The sequence below is a fragment of the Schistocerca serialis genome, chromosome 2 (genome assembly GCF_023864345.2).
Source record: "Schistocerca serialis cubense isolate TAMUIC-IGC-003099 chromosome 2, iqSchSeri2.2, whole genome shotgun sequence".
Classification (NCBI taxonomy): Eukaryota; Metazoa; Arthropoda; class Insecta; order Orthoptera; family Acrididae; genus Schistocerca; species Schistocerca serialis.
The window spans coordinates 1055466919-1055488339 of NC_064639.1; the positions used below are offsets into that span (position 1 = coordinate 1055466919).

The following is a 21421-nucleotide window of genomic DNA, read 5'->3' on the forward strand; positions in this document are numbered from 1 at the left end:
CGCATCTGTATCGCTGAGGCACGCAAGCCTCTCCACCAACGGCAAGGTCAATTGTTCATGGAGGTAGGTCTCTTTAATTTTCCTGTAGGCAGTATCTACCTTACCCCTAGTGAGATAAGCCTCTACATCCTTACATGTGTCCTCTAGCCATCCCTGCTCAGCCATTTTGCACTTGCTGTCGATCTCATTTTTGAGACGTTTGTATTCCTTTGTGCCTGCTTCATTAACTGCATTAGGCAGTTGTACCAGTTTATTTGGGTCTTCAGTGTTAGCTCCGCCCCATACTACCTCCTGAATAAAACGAGAAACGCGTGTAGGGACGGTTGCGGGTGACCCTGAGGCGGAAGGCGAGCACGCGGCCGGTATTCCGCGTGAGTGCCGCGGCGAGGTGCGGCGCGGCGTCGCAGATTGCTGCGAGTAGTGGGGGCAGAGAGGCCGGGCTGCGTGGTGGAGGCGGCGGCGGGCATTAGCGGCCAGAGCGCCCGCGGCCCACGCTCCGCAGTCGACAGTCGCGCGCCGGCCGCCGCCACGACCGCCACTTTGCACGCTGTCCCTGCCACCGCACAGCCGCACCACGCCGTCTACAGGTAACCGTCGGCTCCCACATCTACATCCATACTCCGGAAGCCACCTGACGGAGTGTGGCGGAGGGTACCTTCAGTACCTCTATCGGTTCTCCCTCCTATTCCAGTCTCGTACTGTTCGTGGAAAGAAAGATTGTCAGTATGCCTCTGTGTGGGCTCTAATCTCCCTGATTTTATCCTCGTGGTCTCTTCGTGAGATATACGTAGGAGGGAGCAATATACTGCTTGACACCTCGGTGAAGGTATGTTCGCGAAATTTTAAAAAAGCCCGTACCGAGCTACTGAGCGTCTCTCCTGCAGAGTCTTCCACCTGAGTTTATCTATCATCTCCGTACCGCTTTCGCGATTATCAAATGATCCTCTAACGAAGCGCGCTGCTCTCCGTTGGCTCTTCTCTATCTCTTCTATCAACCCTATCTGGTACGGATCCCACACTGGTGAGCAATATTCAAGCAGTGGGTGAACAAGTGTACCGTAACCTACTTCCTTTGTTTTCGGATTGCATTTAATTAGGATTATTTGAATGAATCTCAGTCTGGCATCTGCTTTACCGACATCAACTTTATATGATCATTCCATTTTAAATCACTCCTCATGCCTACTCCCAGATAATTTATGCAATTACCTGATTCCAGTTGCTGACCTGCTATATTGTAGCTAAATGATAAGGGATCTTTCTTTCTATGAATCCGCAGCACATTACACTTGTCTACATTCAGATTCAATTGCCATTCCCTGCACCATGTGTCAATTCGCTGCAGATCCTCCTGCATTTCAGTACAATTTTCCATTGTTACAACCTCTCGATATACCACAGCATCATCCGCAAAAAGCCTCAGTGAACTTCCGATGTTATCCACAAGGTCATTTATGTATATTGTGAATAGCAACGGTCCTACGACACTCCTCTGCTGCACACCAGAAATCACTCTTACTTCGGAAGGCTTCTCTCCATTGGGAATGACATGCTGCGTTCTGTTATTTCGGAACTCTTCAATCCAATCACACAATTGGTCTGATAGTCCATATGCTCTTACTTTGTTCATTAAACGACTGTGGGGAATTGTATCGAACGCCTTGTGGAAGTCAAAGGGATCTACCTGTGAACCCCTGAGTCTTGTGGACGAATAGCGCGAGCTGGGTTTCACACGACCGTCTTTTTCGAAACCCATGCTGATTCCTACAGAGTAGATTTCTAGTCTCCAGAAAAGTCATTATACTCGAACGTAATACGTGTTCCAAAATTCTACAGTTCCCACCTCGAGGACTCGTAAGCCCCTGATTGTTCATCAGCGTTGCCGTTGTTTCACTGGAATCGGTTACCACACGGGTCTGTTCTGGATCCATCGCTTTTCTAGATATGCAGGGTGTCTCAAAATTATACCAACTAAACAAATGGTTCAAATGGCTCTGAGCTCTATGGGACTTAACTTCTGAGGTCATCAGTCGCCTAGAACTTAGAACTACTTAAACCTAACTAACCTAAGGACATCACACACATCCATGTCCGAGGCAGGATTCGAACCTGCGACGGTAGCTGTCGCGCGGTTCCAGACTGTAGCGTCTAGAACCGCTCGGCCACCCGGCCAGGCTATACCGACTAATTTCTAGGAGATGTAGAAGGATGTTGGAAAATAAAGATAGGATCTCGTGTCCGGAAACGTAATCCAACGTCGCTACAAAACGTCGAAATTATAGGCACCCTCGCCTGTGTGTGTATGTTTATGCGATTCCATGAAGGTGTTACAAACTTTCGAGATAATGGAGAAGGATAAGTGTATCAATTTGAGTTGAGAGACCCTGATCCGGAAACGAACGACTGGAAAGCTATAAGCGAAAATCCTTCTGATACCTCTGACAATAGAACACATGTACGGGTACTGTCGTTGCTAAGATTGCTAGATTTCTGGGTAGGCTACTTTCAGATTTGGAAGTACTGACCAAAACAAGAAAAAATTTGCAGTAAATATGGGCTCAAGAATGCGTACCTGAGGAGCTATAAGCACTGTTCATCTTCACTACAGTGAAACACGTCTCATCTATCGAAAAATTACTTACAGCTCCTAAATAAGCATTTTAGAGCCCTTGTTTATTAGATATTTTTTCTTATTGTGATCCATACTACCTGCTCCGAAAGTAGCCTGCCCTACAACCGTATCAACAACAATACTGTTACATGTATTTCACTATTAAAAATCCTGCCTCAGGCATGGATGTGTGTGGTGTCCCCAGTTAGGTGTAAGTAGGGGACTGATGACCTCAGCTGTTAAGTCCCATAGTGATTAGAGCCATTTGAACCATTTTTTCCACTATTAAAGGTATCAGAATCGTTTTCACTAACAAATTTCCACTCGTTCGTTTATGGACCACAGGGTCCCTTTCATCACGTTGATACGTTTATCATTCTCCAGCAACCCAGAAAATCTGTATTATCACGGAATCTCCCTGTGTATACATAATATACAGGCACCGGCACCTATAACTTTGACGTTCTGTAGCATCGTTGGATGACGTTTCCTGACACAAGTTCCTACCCGCATTTTCTTCCTTGAAGTGTGTCGGTGTAATTTTCAAATACCTTGTGCGTCATGATTTACCACTAAACATGAAAGATGACAAAGTTGTTCTGTTTGCAGATGACGCAAGTGTTGCTGTGAAAGGCGTGGAACGTAATACAAAGGGTTGTCAGTGACATCAGTACTGGCTTTGAGAAAACACATTAACTCGTAGCAGCGAGAAAAGAAAGACTGAGAAAGAGAGAGAGAGAGAGAGAGAGAGAGAGAGAGAGAGAATGAGGGGGGGAAAAATCAGTGCATGCATTTTCTGATACGGGGCTCTTGTAAAAGCGAGGTTTTACTGTCGAAAGATGATCAAACAATCATTGAAGAATTGAGGACAGATGGAAGGTTTTCTTGGAAGTCATACGTTCAAGATCTCGTGCAGGATCTAAATGATGCTGTCTTTACTATAAAAATAATTTCCATTGTCTGGAACTGAAACGCAAAGGCTTGTTTACTTCACTTGCTTTCACTCTACAACTTCGTGTGGTGTTACGTTTTGGGGCAATTCGGTGCACTCAGCAAGTATATTCTTAGCTCAGAAAAGCGCGATCAGGCTGACCTGTGGTGTCAGTTCGCGAACTTTGTGAAGGCTGTTGTTTAAGTGTCACGGCAAGTTTGACTCTATCCCTGTAAATATATTCCAGCATGGGATTTCTTCTCGACAATATAGACTCTCATTTAGTGAACAGTAGAAGGAAAACGATATGCACTTCGATAATACACTGTAAGCTGTTACACACACACACACACACACACACACACACACACACACACATTAAATAACTGGTGAAGTTGCTATATACATGACTATGGGTTGACGACTCGTGTTTATATTGGATGAACCCGATGTCCATGGTCAAATTTCGTGAACATTTTATATTTTGGAACAGGCAACTCATGATCTCCGGTGGCTAGCTATACAGCAATAACGTAAGTATGATGCATTCGGTGTGTTACCCCATTTGCATTTGTTTCTCTGAACATAACTTCAGGTCGGTGGAAAAGTCTGTAATACGCAATCATAAAAAAGTGCAGCGGCAATACAGGATCCGGTTTCTCGTAGGCGTTATGTACAAATGGAAAGGAACCGGGACGTGGTTACAGTCGCTGCAAGATTAGTCCAACATGCGGCGTTGTGATCTTTGATTGCATTCACTGACAGCGTCCATGAGCTGCATGCTAGCCAACTTTTCATCAATAAGCCTATCCAGACTGTTGAATAACATTGTCAACATGCAACAAACACCACCGAAAAAACTAAGCGAGCCGTACCGAATGCAAGGTTGAAGGCGAAGAGAGAAAATAAATGCGCGTGAGAGAGAGGACGAAATGCAATTACTCCGTGATCAGCCACGTGAGACCAGGAATCACTTGTAACGAAGAACTCAGAAAATATTCCTGAGTAACATCCTAATTTTTGTTGACGTTCTGGCTCATCCTGGACTTTACGTAACCGAAGAGGGATTTGTCGTTTAATCCTAACATGTAAAGTATGCAAAAGGCGGTGAGAAGCACTGAGTCTTTTTATGTTTTCGATGGAAACAAATCCAACTCTAAGTTTGTTTATGACAATTTACTGGCCTTAAAGTAATATCTTTTTACAATTTACATAAGTCTCTAATACGAAAAACAAAAAAAAAAATATGAACAACTAGGTAGTGCTCCACGCCTCTTCCTCCCCCGCCTTTCCCCCATTAAATTTTTCGTAGTTTACATAAAATATATGTAAATCACAATGACAAAATACTTGCCGGAGATCCGTCTTACTTAACATAATTGTTTTCAATTTCAAAATGCGTTAAATGTTGCGCGAACGTAGACTTCGGGTCACAATATAGTTAAATTACCACAACCTTTATTCCGCATTGGCTTTAGTTTGATTTGCTAACTCTTAACCAAATTTTCACCTTGCGTCCTAATCTACACTCCAGGATGCATTAAAAATGCATCATCACAACCTGGGTTTGACGGTGGACCGGGCGCTATCATATTCTGGCAAAGACTGTATCGGCAGTTCGTGTTTGCAACCTATTTAAACGATTGACAGGATCACCGAGGCTAAATACACGCTCATATAATGGGACGCTTTGTCAACGCTGCCGCCGTAGTTCTAAATACAATGGAGGCAGTTCACACGAAAAAACGGCTGAAATTAACCGTTGATAATGTCTTCCGGTTCTGAGAGATCCCCTCCTACGTGAAGTTGACATTTATTACTCTGTTTTCATTTGTGTGGATGTCGACTTAAGCTTTGTTCCTTGAAGAATGGAGGCAAAGCTTACTCGTATTTGTTGTTTCACAAGCTATGCCCTTTACTGAAGAGCGAAAGAAACTGGTACACCTGCCTAATAACATGTAGGGCCCCCGCGAGCACCGAGGAGTGGCGAAACAAGACGTGGTATGGATTCGACTAATGTCTGAAGTAGTGCTGGAGGCGATTAACACCATGAATGCTGCGGGACTGTCCATAAATCCGTAAGAGTGGGTGGAGAGCTCTTCCGAAGAGCACTTTGCAAGGCATCCCAGATGTGTCCAATAATATTCATATTTGGGGAGTCTGGTCGCCAGCGGAACTGTTTGACTCAGAAGAGTGTTTCTGGAGCCACTCTGTAGCAATTCTGCACGTAGGGATGTTGCATTGTGCTCCTAGAATTGCCCAAGCCCGCATCTCGTGGTCGTGCGGTAGCGTTCTCGCTTCCCACGCCCGGGTTCCCGGGTTCGATTCCTGGCGGGGTCAGGGATTTTCTCTGCCTCGTGATGGCTGGGTGTTGTGTGATGTCCTTAGGTTAGTTAGGTTTAAGTAGTTCTAAGCTCTAGTGGACTGATGACCATAGCTGTTAAGTCCCATAGTGCTCAGAGCCATTTGAACCATTTTGAATTGCCCAAGTGCGTCGGAATGCGCAATGGACAGGAATGGATGCAGGTGATCAGACAGGATGCTTACGTACGTGTCAACTTCCAGAGTCGTATGTAGACGTATCAGGGGTCCCATATCACTCCAACTGCACACGACCCACACCATTCCAGAGCCTCTACCAGCTTGAACAGTCCGCTGCTGGCATGCAGGTTGTCTCCATACCCTTACACGTCCGTCTGCTCGATAAAATTTGAAACGAGACTGGTTCGACGAGGCAACATGTTACCAGTCATCAACATTCCAGTGCCTCTGTTCACGGGCCCAGTCGAGGCGTAAAGCTTTGTGTCGTGCAGTCATCATGTGTACATATCGATGATCTTACGTTGAATGGTTCGCACGCTGATACTTGTTAATGGCCCAGCGCTGAAATCTGCAGCAGTTTGCGGTAGGGTTGCACTTGTGTCACGTTGAACAAATCTCTTCAGTCGTCGTGGGTCCCGTTCTTGCAGGACCTTTTTCCAACCTCAGCGAAGTCTGAGATTTGATGTTTTACTGGATGCCTGATATTCATGATACACTCGTGAAATAATTGTTCGGGAAAATCCGCACTTCATCGCTACCTCCGAGATGCTGTGTCCCATCGCTCGTGCGCAGGCTATAGCACCACGTTCAACCTCACATGTTGATAACCTGCCATTGTAGCAGCAGTTCGATCTAACAAATGCGGCGATGCTTGTTGTCTTATATAAGCGTTGCCGTCCGCAGGACCGTATTGCCTGTTTGCATATATCTGTATCTGAAATCGCATATCTATACCACTTTGTCGCTTCAGTGTAAAGGGCATCAATAAATTTCATATGCCACAATTAATGGCAACAAGCCTTTGCAGTTGCTCTGTTGCACACCAACTCTTTTTAAATACACAATTTGTGATGATCCAGCAGTCATTATGAATAAAAACGCAAAGGAATTAGACATTGGCTGCGATTAGGCATTGATTGAAATCAATGGGTACAAATTTTCAACTTTTCCTATTGATTTCAATCAATGCCTGCTTGTAGCTAATGTCTGTAATTCCTTTGTGTCTTAAGTATCTTCAAATTCATCAGCCAGCCAACAGTTCAGTCAGTAAAGAAGGAAACCTCTGTAACCACGAAACTGTTGCCCTCTAATAAACCAAATGGCTGTATAACGAAGTTAAGCAGTTAACATAGGAATTAGTTATATAGAAGTGATTCGCTGCACGTACCACTCTCTCAAGGAAAGACCGCTAAAATACGTTTCTTTGACAGCGTTGATGGAAACTAAGATCACGTCAGCAAATCTTACGGCGGGTAAAGACAAATTACTCTGAGTAATCAGCTTTCTGAGAGATCGAAGAGCTTAAATAATATGATCATTCATGGAAGCTTTTCTAAAAATATTTCTATAAAACAAGAAATCTACTTAATTTGTTTCATTAATCCGAATTGGCAGTATGCGTAGCTGTTCGTTTTTTCTAATCGTCCAAGATAAAGCAATTCAATTATATCCCTATCTGAAAACTATGGGGAGTTTGCTAATCTTGGACCGATATCTATTAAGTCGTTTTCCCCAGATCTAAGACCGACTGGACTAAAAGAACCTAGTAAATTACGCTGGATGGTGAATGTTCAACAAAAAGTAGTAGTATCAGATAGCGTTAGAAAACGTAATAAAAACGCTAATGTTCTCAACATATTAGAGCGATTGGCAGGTGGAGTACATAGCACTAAAATACTGCTTGCTGCTGACGCTCTTATCTATAGCTCTTAGGACGAGTGTAAGGTTCAAATGGCTCTGAGCGCAATGGGACAACAGCTGAGGTCATCAGTCCCCTAGAACTTAGAGCTACTTAAACCTAACTAACGTAAGGACATCACACACATCCATGCCCGAGGCAGGATTCGAACCTGCGACCGTAGCTGTCACGCGGTTCCAGACTGAAGCGGCTAGAACCGCTCGGCCACTTCGGCCGGCCGATTGTAAGGAAGCGAACGACTTCCATAGTAATTAAATCTGGTATAACGAAAGACAACTTCGTTGATGTGGAAGGCAGCACCCGTGACAAAGAAAAGAACCTTTGAGTATCCAGGCAAGATCAGAGGTCAGCTTCTAAAAACTGGCACATAAGTTAGGGACCTGAAAATAACACTACGAAGCTGTTTGAAATGGAAATAGCACACTAATAGTGAAGCGGAATTAAATATTTATTGCGAGGATCCACCAAGGGGTCAGCATAAAAAACGATTGTGCCACATTTTAGAGATGTTAGTATTAGCGAGAATTTATCAATTACGCATGGCAACAGCAAACTGAACGGATCAAAGTCTTACTACGGGGATCGTAATAGGTCAGTGAATCCCCTACGAAAACGCAGTAGGGATTCTCAATGATGAAAAAAATGCGGTTGAGTAAATTTGAACTCTCGGTATTGGAAAAACTATACAATAGTTCTGCTACATCTGTGGCATATCAGGTGCAAGGATCGTAACCGATAGTAGGCCGTGTATTGACGCATGTAACAGACGATCAGTGAAGAAATGAAGAAATGAAAGAAAACGAAAAGTCGATACCGGTGTGGAATACCTGCCGCTATGCTCTAAGCAGTGACCTGTAGAGTATAGGCTATAGCGAGAGTTCCGTTGATTCTCGTTCAACTCCACTGGCAGATGGCGTTGTGCGTTACGAATCAGTTCGTTAAAACACCAAGAGCGAACGTTTCAACAAGTCAGGCAACATACTGCATCCTCCCATACACAACTCGCACAATAAGGATGATAAAATCCTATAAACTAAAGCTATAACAGACTTGTAAACAGTTCTTCCTCCCGAACACCTTTTGCGTATAGAATAGGAATGGGGGGGAATGCATATTGTCTATAACGTACACTCCGCCACAAAGCATAAGGTGGCTTGCGGGTGTAGATGTGGATGGATATTTCTGTATATGCTTCCTTCATGTTAAATACATGATACCTCACCCCACTATGTGACCATGCACTAGTTTCTTTTCTTATGGAACATATGAGACGCAACAGCAATGATAGTTCTATTACGTGGAGTTCAAGACAAATCTGTTCATACGACAGTATTGAAATGCAAAATTTAGGTGTTCAAAAACTACTTTCTGGAACAGCAGCAAATATAGCAATATTTTAAATGAGCTGTTTAGTCAGAACAAAACTTCAATGAAAAAACTGAGTACATGGTTGTGATTGTTTCAAAGTAGGTTTCTGGACTCAGGAGTAACTGGGCGGGTATAAACCCCTCCGCCCGCTCCCCCCTCCCCCCCCCCCCCCAACCATATCGACTTAGATTTTTCCGTTAACTTTCTTCATTGAATGTTTAGGAGGCTCAAGGTGACATTCAGTGACTAAATTCGAAATTGTCCCTACGACTTTTTCCGTCATTTCTCGCTTCCTTCACTTACGGAAGTGGCGTGAAAGAAAGCTGCACAGTGGCTCAGAGGCGTCTTTAAAATTTATGTCAGCCAATAACTGACGGAGTAAGTTGATATTGTTGAAGGAAAGGACGAGTTTACGACCACCCTATAACTCCTAGCAGAGTTTTGCGTTGAATTAAGGAGTCTCCACTGGGGGGGGGGGGGGGGGGGGGGGCCAACCGCAAAACCCTGGGTTTGGTGTGGGGCGGCGGTGGGGTGAGTAGACTGCTGTAGCCTGTTGTGTGTGGGGTTGTGAACCACTAAGGGGTACGGCGGGGACGAAGCCTCTCCGTTGTTTTTAGGTCCCCAGTTCTATAAATAAACAAATACATCTTGACACAGTTTTCAACTAGGACAGACATCCGTCTTTTCACATGTCACAAGTACTCGTGATCCAAATAGGCACTAAAAAATACGACTAACGACTTATCACTCTAACAAACCTTGTTGGTAATCCAGTAATTCACAACAAAATTAATAAACTCAAGTACCTGCATTCAGACATGTCGATTGGGATGTCAGTGGTAAGTGAAGTGAATTGTGGGGCGGGGAGGGGGGGGGGGGAGGCATCTACTCTCTAATTCACTAGGTAAATTCAACGAACTCGTTTTACTAAACTACTTGTCTGAATAATTCTCTCCAAATAAGTTACTAAATAATTCACTACTGGACTAATGACTACTGCGAACCAACCTTTCTTCCAGTCACAATAATTTTAGTGGAGAGAGTGCAAAAGCACTTGTCAAACAGATTATGGTTATATCTCGTGTGTGGAAGTACTGTTAAGTATCTGAGTCGAAATCTGCCCTTGCGTAGCAAATTAAAAATTAAAGTTTTGGGCTTTGCTGGGACGTGAAACTGAATTTTAGACTTTCGCAGCTATTCTTCCTCGGAGGTCAACAAAACACGTCTCACGGCTGCATTGAGGAATTATCTTTTTCGCCGGCTAGAGTGGCCGAACGGTTCTAGGCGCTACAGTCTGGAACCGCGCGACCGCTACGGTCGCAGGTTCGAATCCTGCCTCGGGCATGGATGTGTGTGATATCCTTAGGTTAGTTAGGTTTTAGTAGTTCTTAGTTCTAGGGGACTGATGACCTCAGAAGTTAAGTCCCATAGTGCTCAGAGCCATTTGAACCATTTTTGAATTATCATTTTCAACACGAAAAGGAAGATTACTCTATCAACCCAGTAAGTGTGTGAACAGCTTACTCGTGTCTCAAAAACCAATCCTCCGATGTAGCCTTCATACAGTAGTGTCTTAATCGGCAGTAAAAGATCAGTAGCACTGGCCTAATAAATATGTTTGATAAAACCTTCTTTTCCTTTCCTTTCGGCCATCCAGATTTTTCTTGATTTTTCTAAATTATCTTATGCAAAATCTAGAACTACGAATTAAACGAGCCACCAACAATTCCCTCTGCTAATCAGTTCAGTTGAGCTATTGTTTAGTTTCTAAAATTTTACTGTTGACAAGATATTGCATAGTAAGCTTCCTTATCCCCATTAATGCACTGAGAGAACTTAAAAGCACTTCGTCCTGTAAAGTGGGCGTATGGAGCCTTATTAATTCCACCGTCATTACAATTCTTGAGTTAATGTGTCTTCGTTTATTCATGGTGGAAATGCACTGGACAGTCAACATTAATTCTGTTGAAATCAGCAATTCTGGCACGACGGGTGAAGAGTAACCAAAGGAAGGAAATAAGTCTTTTTTTATTCATCGAAAAAAGACAGTTGTTGGTTCTCTGTTTGTTATCCCTGCGATAAATCTGCTGTCTCCCCATTCTAAATCTCCAACAACGCTTACTGTCAGCATTATAAAGAAATAATAAATACCACACGGGAATAAACACATTCTATACTTTGTCGTTTCGTACACTCACACCCTGCCATTACTGAACCTAAGCCTCGGCTAAGGCTACAGGTCACTAATAACGCAGATCAATTTTAAAATGTTTAAAATATACTGTACAATATTGAGTTAAATTTCAAATTTGCAAGTCGCTCTTTCACCCATACATGTAATATTTCTTCAGTTTCAAATTTACACATTCTCCTTGAAGACACAGACAAACGCGTATGGTATTAACTGTTACAACCTATGACAATACAAATGTTTTGAATGCTTTAGCATCTAACGGAAAAAAATACTCAGCTCGTCAACAGCTCGTAAGTGCTGCTGTACTGATACCAAGTGTTATTCACGTGGATCCCTGCTGCTTCGGCAAGTGGAATCCCCTGATGTCAGTCAGCAGTTGCTTTTCCTACTTTTACATGTTAAAGAGGGCGGTACGCCATTCTGCACAATCTAAAGAGACGAAACGTGAAGAAAAAGAAACGAAAATAGCCCTTGAATAAACCACATAATCAACTGACAAAGGGACAAACCTACAGCATTTGCAGTTGACATAAGCTTTGTGTGTAAGACGAGGTGTACGTTCCGTAAAAGCGCAAGTGGGAGGTGATCTATTCTACTGACTTTCACCTGCGTTCCTTCCGCAGAGAAACGACACCTTACCAGATTGTCTCTGCCTCTAGCATCACCGGTGCGGAGGCTGTTCGGTGATTCCATATTCGCCAATGTTGCTTTTACCGACACGCTGAGCACTCTCTGGCAGGCGTGTACGTTTCCGGCATATCCCGACTTGGAGCAGGTAGGAACAGAGATTGTAGCGAATCTGTTCTGAGAGTTCTCCGTGTTTTCCCTAAATGAAGGTGAATGCTGTGATGGTTCTTTTGAAAGGGACACGGCCTATTTCCATCACCCTGTCAGAGACTGTGCCCTACCCCAACCTGTGTCGAAGGATACTGTGGGAAATGTAATGCGCTCCTAAAAAATATCGCGTACAAGACTATAGTGTGACAAATTTCAGAGAATTCTTCTAGTGAAACTTCCCGGCAAATTAAATTGTGGCGTGTCGGAACCCGAACAAGGGACATTGCCTTTCGCGAGCAACGCTCTTACCCAGCACGATTCACGATCCACCTTCACCGCTTTTTTCCCCTCACTTCTGGAACCTTTGTTACCCTTAGGTTAGCCCTTATCAAGCAAGCTCGACAACGCACTGAACGAATTCAGAGACGCCCTGCCAGGATCCTAACGAATCGGTATGGTGCACATGAAAGGCAACAGAGATGCTCGGCGTATTTTAATTAAAATTCATGGATGAAAAATAAAGCTGTTCTCACGAAAAAGTGTTGGGTACTACAAAGAATGATTATTCGAAGACCATTATGTTGCCACCATCGTACACCTCGTGAAGGGATTAAGAGAATAAGATGAGAGAGATTAAATCGTGTACAGAGATGAATAATTTCCCCTGGCTCAATACGCGAATGGAATGAGACAGTAAGTCTAGAATACTGATAACGTACACTCCGCCATGGCCTGTACTACACCTGGTCATATACATACGTATGTACTTTGTACCTACGTATGTACCTTGTCGTCGACCTGTTTTTTGACTCTAATCTACATTTCTTAAGGAAGCCGGAACACTAAAAAAGGAAAAGGCTCCCAACGTTTGGGGAATTCATTACTCCAGAAAAAATCTTCGCGGATGTGTCCCTCCATCTCCTTTTGCCGATACCATTATTTTCATTGTTGCTATTGGCATATTCTTTATCTGCACTTCACAGGAACTACTATCTACAAAACCAACAACAGCACCTAGGTTTTCGTTCGATATAACAGATGCAGTGGAAGTTTCTGCTAAGTAATGTAGCGTTGATGGAAATGCATTTCTTCAATAGTTTCTTCTCTCAGAGCACGTGTTGTAAAAATCATGAATAAGCGTGTTTGTTTCAGAATTCTAATAAAAAATGGTTCAAATGGCTCTGAGCACTATGGGACTTAACATCCATGGTCATCAGTCCCCTAGAACTCAGAACTACTTAAACCTAACTAACCTAAGGACAGCACACAACACCCAGTCATCACGAGGCAGAGAAAATCCCTGACCCCGCCGGGAATCGAACCCGGGCGTGGGAAGCGAGAACGCTACCGCACGACCACGAGCTGCGGACTTGTAATAAAAAATCATTGCATAAATTTTTGTTTCTAGGACATCCACAACATGTTCTGCAACATGTTCATGGTAAACATATCCACCACATTTGTAAAATTCTTTTATTGACCGAAGTCTAACACGACAAAAGTCGCCACGTTTCGTGGTATTAGCCCCATCATCATGTGTATCTGAAATTTAAAGTACAAAATGGTTGTAACCTGTAGTGTGATTTGTGCTCTAACTTTGATCTAGCACGTGATTTCCACCTGATGTCCTGTGGTGGCTTTATTTTCGTAGGCTGTGCGCATTGCATTCCTGTTGACAATTTTTGTGTAAGAGGCATTCTCCCAAAGCCCGCTTGAAAGTTAGCGTTACTTGCAGTTTGGGATGCTATTATGACGATCCTCCTACGGTACATGTTTGCTAACTACTTGTTTGGGCATGGACATGACGTCCTACTACTGCTAGGTAGACTATTTTTTAATCATTTTATTTATTACTTTGTAAATTTTATTTCTTAATTTTTTAGTTGATTGAAGGAGTAGATTACAACTATTGTTTTACTTTAGATTCCACATATACTTGATGAAAGACTTATAAAAGCATTTTAGAACTGTGGCAGATTTGTTTACCATGAAAAAGCTTTGCGGTTTACAGAAAGAAAAGCAACTAAAGTAAAATTTTGAATTAACCTGGACGAACCACATGGAGAGATGTCTTACGTACAGTAAGTGAAATGTAGAATTTTAACGTTCTAGGCAAAAACACTAAACATCTCCTATTTGAAACTTCATGAGTGATTTCGTTTATCAGACCTGGACTCAAATCTGATTTAGCACAGTGTTTCAATTTACCAGTGGTTTTCGTTGCCACGCACAAGCCGCTGCTCACGCCAGAGCTAGTAACCATTGTGACACTTAGGAACAATGAAAAATGAGTGTCAAGTTGGAGCATTTAAAGGACAAAGCACCGTACGCAGAAGAGAGCGTCTCTCACTGGAGCATTGTGGTCGTTGACCGCTTCGGAGCGGCGTTCTCTTCCGTGTCAGCCCCGCGGTGTTCAGTGAACCCTGACCGCAGCTCTCGCAGACCGCACGGGAGCGTCTGTTCGTGCTGTAACTCGCGCTGATAAGCAGAGAAACTTACTGTCTCGGCAGTTACATCTCTGTACCCAGTTCTCACTGTGTAAGCACTCAGCCCCATGTCGGGGACATTAGTGAGGGGGGCAGAACCAGGGGCAAGAAGAAAAGGAGACGCGGGCGAATTCGCGGAACTGGTAATCACTGAGAAACGTACGAGCGTGTGGGTGGTCAAGAACTTAATTCTCATTCCTCAAAGATTTATTAGAACTGAAGATCTGAGATTTATGCAGCTCAGCCTTTAACTTTTAATATTGCTATCACACGTAAGTAACTTGGCATTATTCTTTGTGGTTTACGTTGTGTTTGTGAAACAGAATGGGTAGAGACCAACAACTGCACATCAGCATTACGAAATTTCCCATGTTCAAATCAATGGAGCTGAACGGCCGTACAATTTAGAATGTAAAATGTATGCGATTGTTAGTTTCACTCATGGAGGCATATAACGTAGGTATTTTGTGTTGTGACTTGGCAAGGCAGCCAAGCCACTAGGAGGTAGCCGAAAGGCACGCGTTTAAGCTCACGCAGGCTGGCGTGAGGTCTGGAACAGTTAAAGGAATAGAGACTAGCAAAATAGGTACGTAGCTTCTGGAATACTTAACTTTAACCCATAACTGGTGAACATCGGTCTGACGGTACATGCATCACAAGATAAATAGCAAATGATAATGGCGCCTTGCTAGGTCGTAGCAAATGACGTAGCTGAAGGCTATGCTAACTATCGTCTCGGCAAATGAGAGCGTAACTTGTCAGTGAACCATCGCTAGCAAAGTCGGCTGTACAACTGGGGCGAGTGCTAGGAAGTCTCTCTAGACCTGCCGTGTGGCGGCGCTCGGTCTGCAATCACTGATAGTGGCGACACGCGGGTCCGACGTATACTAGCGGACCGCGGCCGATTTAAAGGCTACCACCTAGCAAGTGTGGTGTCTGGCGGTGACACCACATTTTGAACGGACCCCGCAAGTTTCAAATGTGATAAGAAAACTTCACCAATTTAACTTCTTATTTTCAGTAGAAAAAAGCTCTGTTATAAGATAAAAGCCAGAGGAATCGCTCCTGCTCGAAAATTTGGACCATAATTCTGGTACTGCGCAATTATGATCTTCAGAATGTACAGCTTTTAAGCTTCGAGCGCCCTGACTCTTCGTCAATCGCTCTGCCCCAACGAAGCCGCGTAATGCCCGAGAGCGAAGTATTGTACGGTAGAGTGAGTACTAGGTTTATGTCCATAATATCGATGAACCAACAAGCGATAGAAATACGGAAACTGCAGGAGCATTACGGAATGACGTTTAAATTGCAACGTCTTATCGCCAGAGAACGAGAGCTCCTGAAACTCGTGACCGATAAGCATATTTATATGCCGCTGTTCGACTAATTTCTGTACAAAGCGAACGAAAGCGAATGTGCTGTTACTTATCTGTTCCAGTTTCGTTGCAGCAGTCATAAACAACTTCACGAATGAAGACGTGCTCGATAAAGAGCAATAGAGTAGATTGATGTTCGATGCTTCTTTAAGTGACAATGACGATAATGAGGTTGCCCTTTCACCAGGGTGAAGAGTCGAACATCTTCACTGGTACAACGGGGCAAGGATGTAAATAAGAGGTAATTAGTTATAATGAAGCTTGGTGTTCAAATGGTTCAAATGGCTCTGAGCACTATGGGACTTAACATCTATGGTCATCAGTCCCCTAGAACTTAGAACTACTTAAACCTAACTAACCTAAGGACATCACACAACACCAAGTCATCACGAGGCAGAGCAAGCTTGCTGTGCAAGCGTCATATCGTCGGTTACGACTTTACCCTGTCCGTTACAGATGACTGTATGAGACGGGCCGCCACCTTTTGGAAAAGTGGAGAGAAAGGATACCTGTCTTTCAAGACGGTCAAGGGGATCTATGCGTATTAAAACACGCAGCAGAAGCCCCTGAATCATCTGAATTATCAACACCGTCGTGTGCAATAAGGTACTGTCAACAGCTGGATGTATTAAAGGGTTTTTTGGCCATAGGTTTAACAACTCGGCACGACTTCTGGGTGTCGATGCGAACTTCTGAAAGCACAATAATATGCGATCTCTTCTTGGAAAACATCGTTCTTTCGGCCGGTCTTCCACTACGTATGGTATCGAGGTGGCTACGCCAGTGATCATATACACTGCTGGCCACAGTAAATGCAACACCCTGACGGAAGCATCCGAATCAAGTGAAATTTACACCATGAGTTTGCAGCGATGAGATATGCAACTGATTAGAATTGCAGCGCAGACGCACATCACGCGCGCCTGTGGCGCCACCTCATAGCGCCATTTAAGGCTTGGCGATTTCGACGAGTGTACGTTCGGCACGTGTGTTTACCTTGTGGTTGTTTCACAAGACGATCAGTTATGTCTCGTAGACAACAGCGAACATCGTTTGATCAAGTATCCGAGTTCGACAAAGGAAGGATAGTGGCTTACCGAGATTGTGGATTATCATACAGAGAAATCGCTAGTCGTGTTGGACGAAAACAAACAACTGTAAAGCGGATATGTGACCGTTGGATGCAGGAGGGTACGACGGACCGACGTGGTCGATCGCATTCACCTCGGTGCACCACTGCACGTGCTGATAGGCAAATTATGCGCATGCTAGTGACGGATCGCTCAGTGACGTCCCGAACCATAGCACAGCACATTGCGTCTGTAACGCATCATCCAGTGTCTGCGCGTACCATTCGACGCCGTCTACAGCAGAGTGGTCTGTCCGCAAGACGTCCATTGCTTCGTCTACCATTGACGCAGAACCACAGACGTCTCCGTCGCCAATGGTGTGATCACAGACGGATGTGGACGGCAGAGTGGAATGACGCTGTCTTTACTGACGAGGCACGCTTCTGTCTGCAGCACCACGATGGTCGGATTCGAGTGTGGAGACACCGTGGAGAGAGGATGCTGGACAGCTGCATTATGCACCGCCACACTGGTCTTGCACCGGGTATTATGGTATGGGGCGGTATTGGATATTACTCTCGCACGCCTCTAGTACGCATTGCCGGTACTTTAAATAGTGGCGCTGCATATCCGAGGTGCTGGAGCCAGTTGTCCTTCCTTACCTTTAGGGCTCGGCCACAGCCATATTTCAACAGGATAATGCGCGACCACACGTGGCACGCATTGTCCAAAGGTTCTTCGGCAATAACCAGATCGAAGTGCTTCCCTGGCCGGCTCGCCCTCCGGATCTTTCGCCGATAGAAAACATGTGGTCCATGGTTGCTCAACGAGTGACCCAGATTACATCCCCAGCTGCCACACCAGATGATCTTTGGCAACGTGTGGAAGCTGCTTGGGCTGCTGTACCCCAGGAACACATCCAACGTCTCTTTGACTCAATGCCGAGACGTGTGGCAGCGGTGATCTCCAACAATGGCGGCTACTCTGGCTACTGATTCTGGCAGGAACCACATGTCACAGACATCTGTAAACGTAATCATTTGATACTTGGTCAACATGTTATCTGCAAAATAAATTTTGTTGTGCTACCTCTTGTCTTTCTTGGTGTTGCATTTACGGTGGCCAGCAGTGTAGTACTTTATGAACATCCAGCGAAATACTTTTCTGACTTTGGTAATGTAGTTTGCTCGTGGACAGCTCGATATTTCTAATCTATAGCTGATGTCAGAGATTACTTTACTTTGAAATTCATGTAGCGATTCACAAATGGAGTGTAAATGAATGTCATTAAAGTAGTAGTGTAGCTCTAGGTAATTGTTAACATAGCTGTTTCGCGTTGTTTCCTTTCAATTGCAAAGCTGACGCTGTTAAAATAAGTGCATTTTCAGGAGTTATATTTTCAACGTGACTGGAGTGATTAAAATGTAAATCAAATGGTTCAAATCGCTCTAAGCACTATGGGGCTTAACGTTTGAGGTCATCAATCCCCTAGAACTTAGAACTACTTAAACCTAACTAACCTAAGAACATCACACACATCCATGCCCGAGGCAGGACTCGAACCTGCGACCGTAGCAGCAGCGCGGTTCCGGACTGAAACGCCTAAAACCGCTCGGTCACAACGGCCGGCAAAATGTGAATCAAAAAACATTTTCATTTCATAACGATTCTTCAGTTACTTATGTTAACTTTGATCTATAACTGCTGCAGAATACCGGTATGAGAATATTGTTAAAATAATATTGAACGTATATGTGCGTGAGGTTCTCATGTGCTCATATTACTCACCTCTCTTTCACGTTACGTAACATTTTTTCTCGAACAGTATTGCAGTAAACGTTAGACTGGTTTGTTCAACCACGGTCCTCTTCCGTCGCCTTCAACATCTTGCGAATAGGAGGGCTCAGGTTGTCAGTCTGCAAAGCAGTACTTGGCGCTCGGGCAATAGGCGGCTGCAGTGGAGCGGAGTGAGTGAGAAACGATCGGTGGGCGCGAAGTTTGAAAGCTCTACATTCAGGAGGTCATAACTGCGTACTATCAGAGCTATGGGCCAAATGTTCGGATATCTTGCTAGTGTGATGATTCCTCCTTAAAATATGAGGTCAATTTGTGATGTTTGTGAGAAAGTAGTTGACATATACTAGCTAAGGAGAAAACATGTGTGAGACGTGATAACATGCAGGAAACTAGGCCTATCATCATTACTAAGTAATAATCAGAGAAGTGGTCATTAACTAACAATGTGGACAAGTAAACATATTTTATATGTTAACCGCCGGCCGGTGTGGCCGAGCGGTTCTAGGCGCTTCAGTCCGGAATCGCGCGACTGCTACGGTCGCAGGTTCGAATCCTGCCTCGGGCATGGATGTGTGTGACGTCCTTAGGTTAGTTAGGTTTAAGAAGTTCTTCTACGTTCTAGGGGACTGATGACCTCAGATGTTGAGTCCCATAGTGCTCAGTGCCGTTTGAGCCATTTTATATGTTAAGCTAATCATCCTGCTTCGTGAAGATTTCTCTTAAATGTTTAATTTCCAAAAGTTGTTCTACAAAAGCTCGCTGCAACCGTCCTCTGAAGACCTTTCTCTTTTTGCTGGTCATGCTGCTTTCACGGCCACAGTGATTGTAGAAGAAAGCAGCCATGTTCATATTACACAGTATCTTTGTAATCTGTGTCCTTCCACTTGACATGAGTCAGCTAACTGCATGTGTCTCTCCGCTGTCGCTTGTGTGGTGGATTTTTGCTTAGTTGTGTTTCAGACGAGTCTTCTTATAAACAGCTTTTGTCACACCTATTGCTGCTACATGCCTGTTGTCTCAGAAGTAGTGAAATCCCGAAAGCCGAGCTGAACCAGCTGCCCTCGCCTGTCGCGACAGCTGTCCCCGCCTCCACTGCTTGCTTTGAGACGACGTGCGCCACCTTTTACGGTAGGCATTTTCTATTTGAGTAGCTAAAATGACTTGACACTTTCAAGAATGACTTACGGTTGTGCACTTGTCAGGGTTTGTGAAATGTCTGTTCACGTCTTCACTTAGTTGACAGAGGACAATCTTTAGCCTGAGGCCCAGTTCATTCACACTCCGTCGCGTAGTTCCGGTGCAGCCGCAACTGCAGTTGTACAGAATGTCACTTATTGATGCGGTGTCCATGGACAGCACTCCTTAACTAAGATCTCCAGTGTTTAGAAACTGTGTGCAATTAGTGGAGAGCGTAAGGGAGTGTAAGAGATCTAACGGTAAAAAGCGTTGAGAGATGATGTCTGGGATAGTTGGTTACCATCGTCTTACTGAGATTGTTCTCTTTAGCTCGCATCATTTTCATTGTCGTAACTTGCTAAGGCTCGATTAATTTCTCTTTTTACTTGGTCTTTAATTAAGATCCATCTCCTTTTCGTAGTCTTATGAATCAATGCAGCTCCGTATGTTTAATTTGATGCTCTGACTATGCCAGATGGGTTATCGGTTCATTCTTCTTATGTTATTGATACAAACGGGTCTTACGCACAAAAACTTAAACTGTGTGTCTACAAACGGAAATGCATAATAGCAAGATTTTCATTATCTTTAGACGCCATCTCGCGTCAGGACTGATAACTCAGAAATTGACAGGTCAATGAAACTCACGATCTCTATATTTCGAGCCTTTGTTTTTGTTTTGCTACCATCTAAAGTATTCCTTTGTGGCTGTCTTAAATTAGGGGTCTCGTACGACGCTACTGACAGTACATTCTCATTTGCTATCGACTTCATCTGTTGCCTCTTCGTGTTCATTCCCTCTTTCTGAACATCTTACATAGATACTTCACTAGGCTGCTAAAATCATACAGATTAGTTGTTAATTATACTGACTCATAGCCAATCATCAGTACATAATATAAAATGCCTTAATGCATAGTATTACCAAACATTTAAATTCTCGAGATCGGTGCTCAGGAAGCCTTCTGCCCGACTTAATGTCGCAACTTAAGCCTTCCCTTCTCGCAGTCTGAGAGGCATACACTCACGCCAGCATAAACGCCGCAGACGTTACGCATATTTCCTCGTATCTTTTTACTCTTTCCAAGAATGTATCCGCTAGCCACATTTGGATTTACTGAGAGTGCGTGTCGACTCTATCGGCATTTCAAGGGCTGCTATGCAGGACTTCTCTCCCGATCTGAGGAATTTAAATGTAGATGTAGGACAAATTGTTCGACTTGAAGACCTTGTCGCTCCTTCATATAATCCGTAGTCTGGGAATAAGAGAGGTTTTTTTATATTCTGATAGTGTTCTGATTTACTTTAGTTTCTAGAGATTACATAATGGCTGCATCGGTATCATGGCTTGGGGCCACGCATTCAGGTTACCATGTAAACGAACCAGGACGTTTG

At 43.9% G+C, this 21421-nt stretch overlaps 1 protein-coding gene across 1 annotated transcript in view; it reads left to right on the forward strand.

Moving 5' to 3' along the window:
• The first annotated feature begins 431 nt into the window (after nt 1-431).
• The window catches only part of LOC126458507 (clavesin-1-like), a 217519-nt gene continuing 196529 nt past the window's right edge, over nt 432-21421 (forward strand). Inside the window, exon 1 of the mRNA XM_050095601.1 lies at nt 432-587. The gene's annotated coding sequence lies outside the window, so the exon portion shown is untranslated. The remainder of the gene's footprint in view (nt 588-21421) is intronic.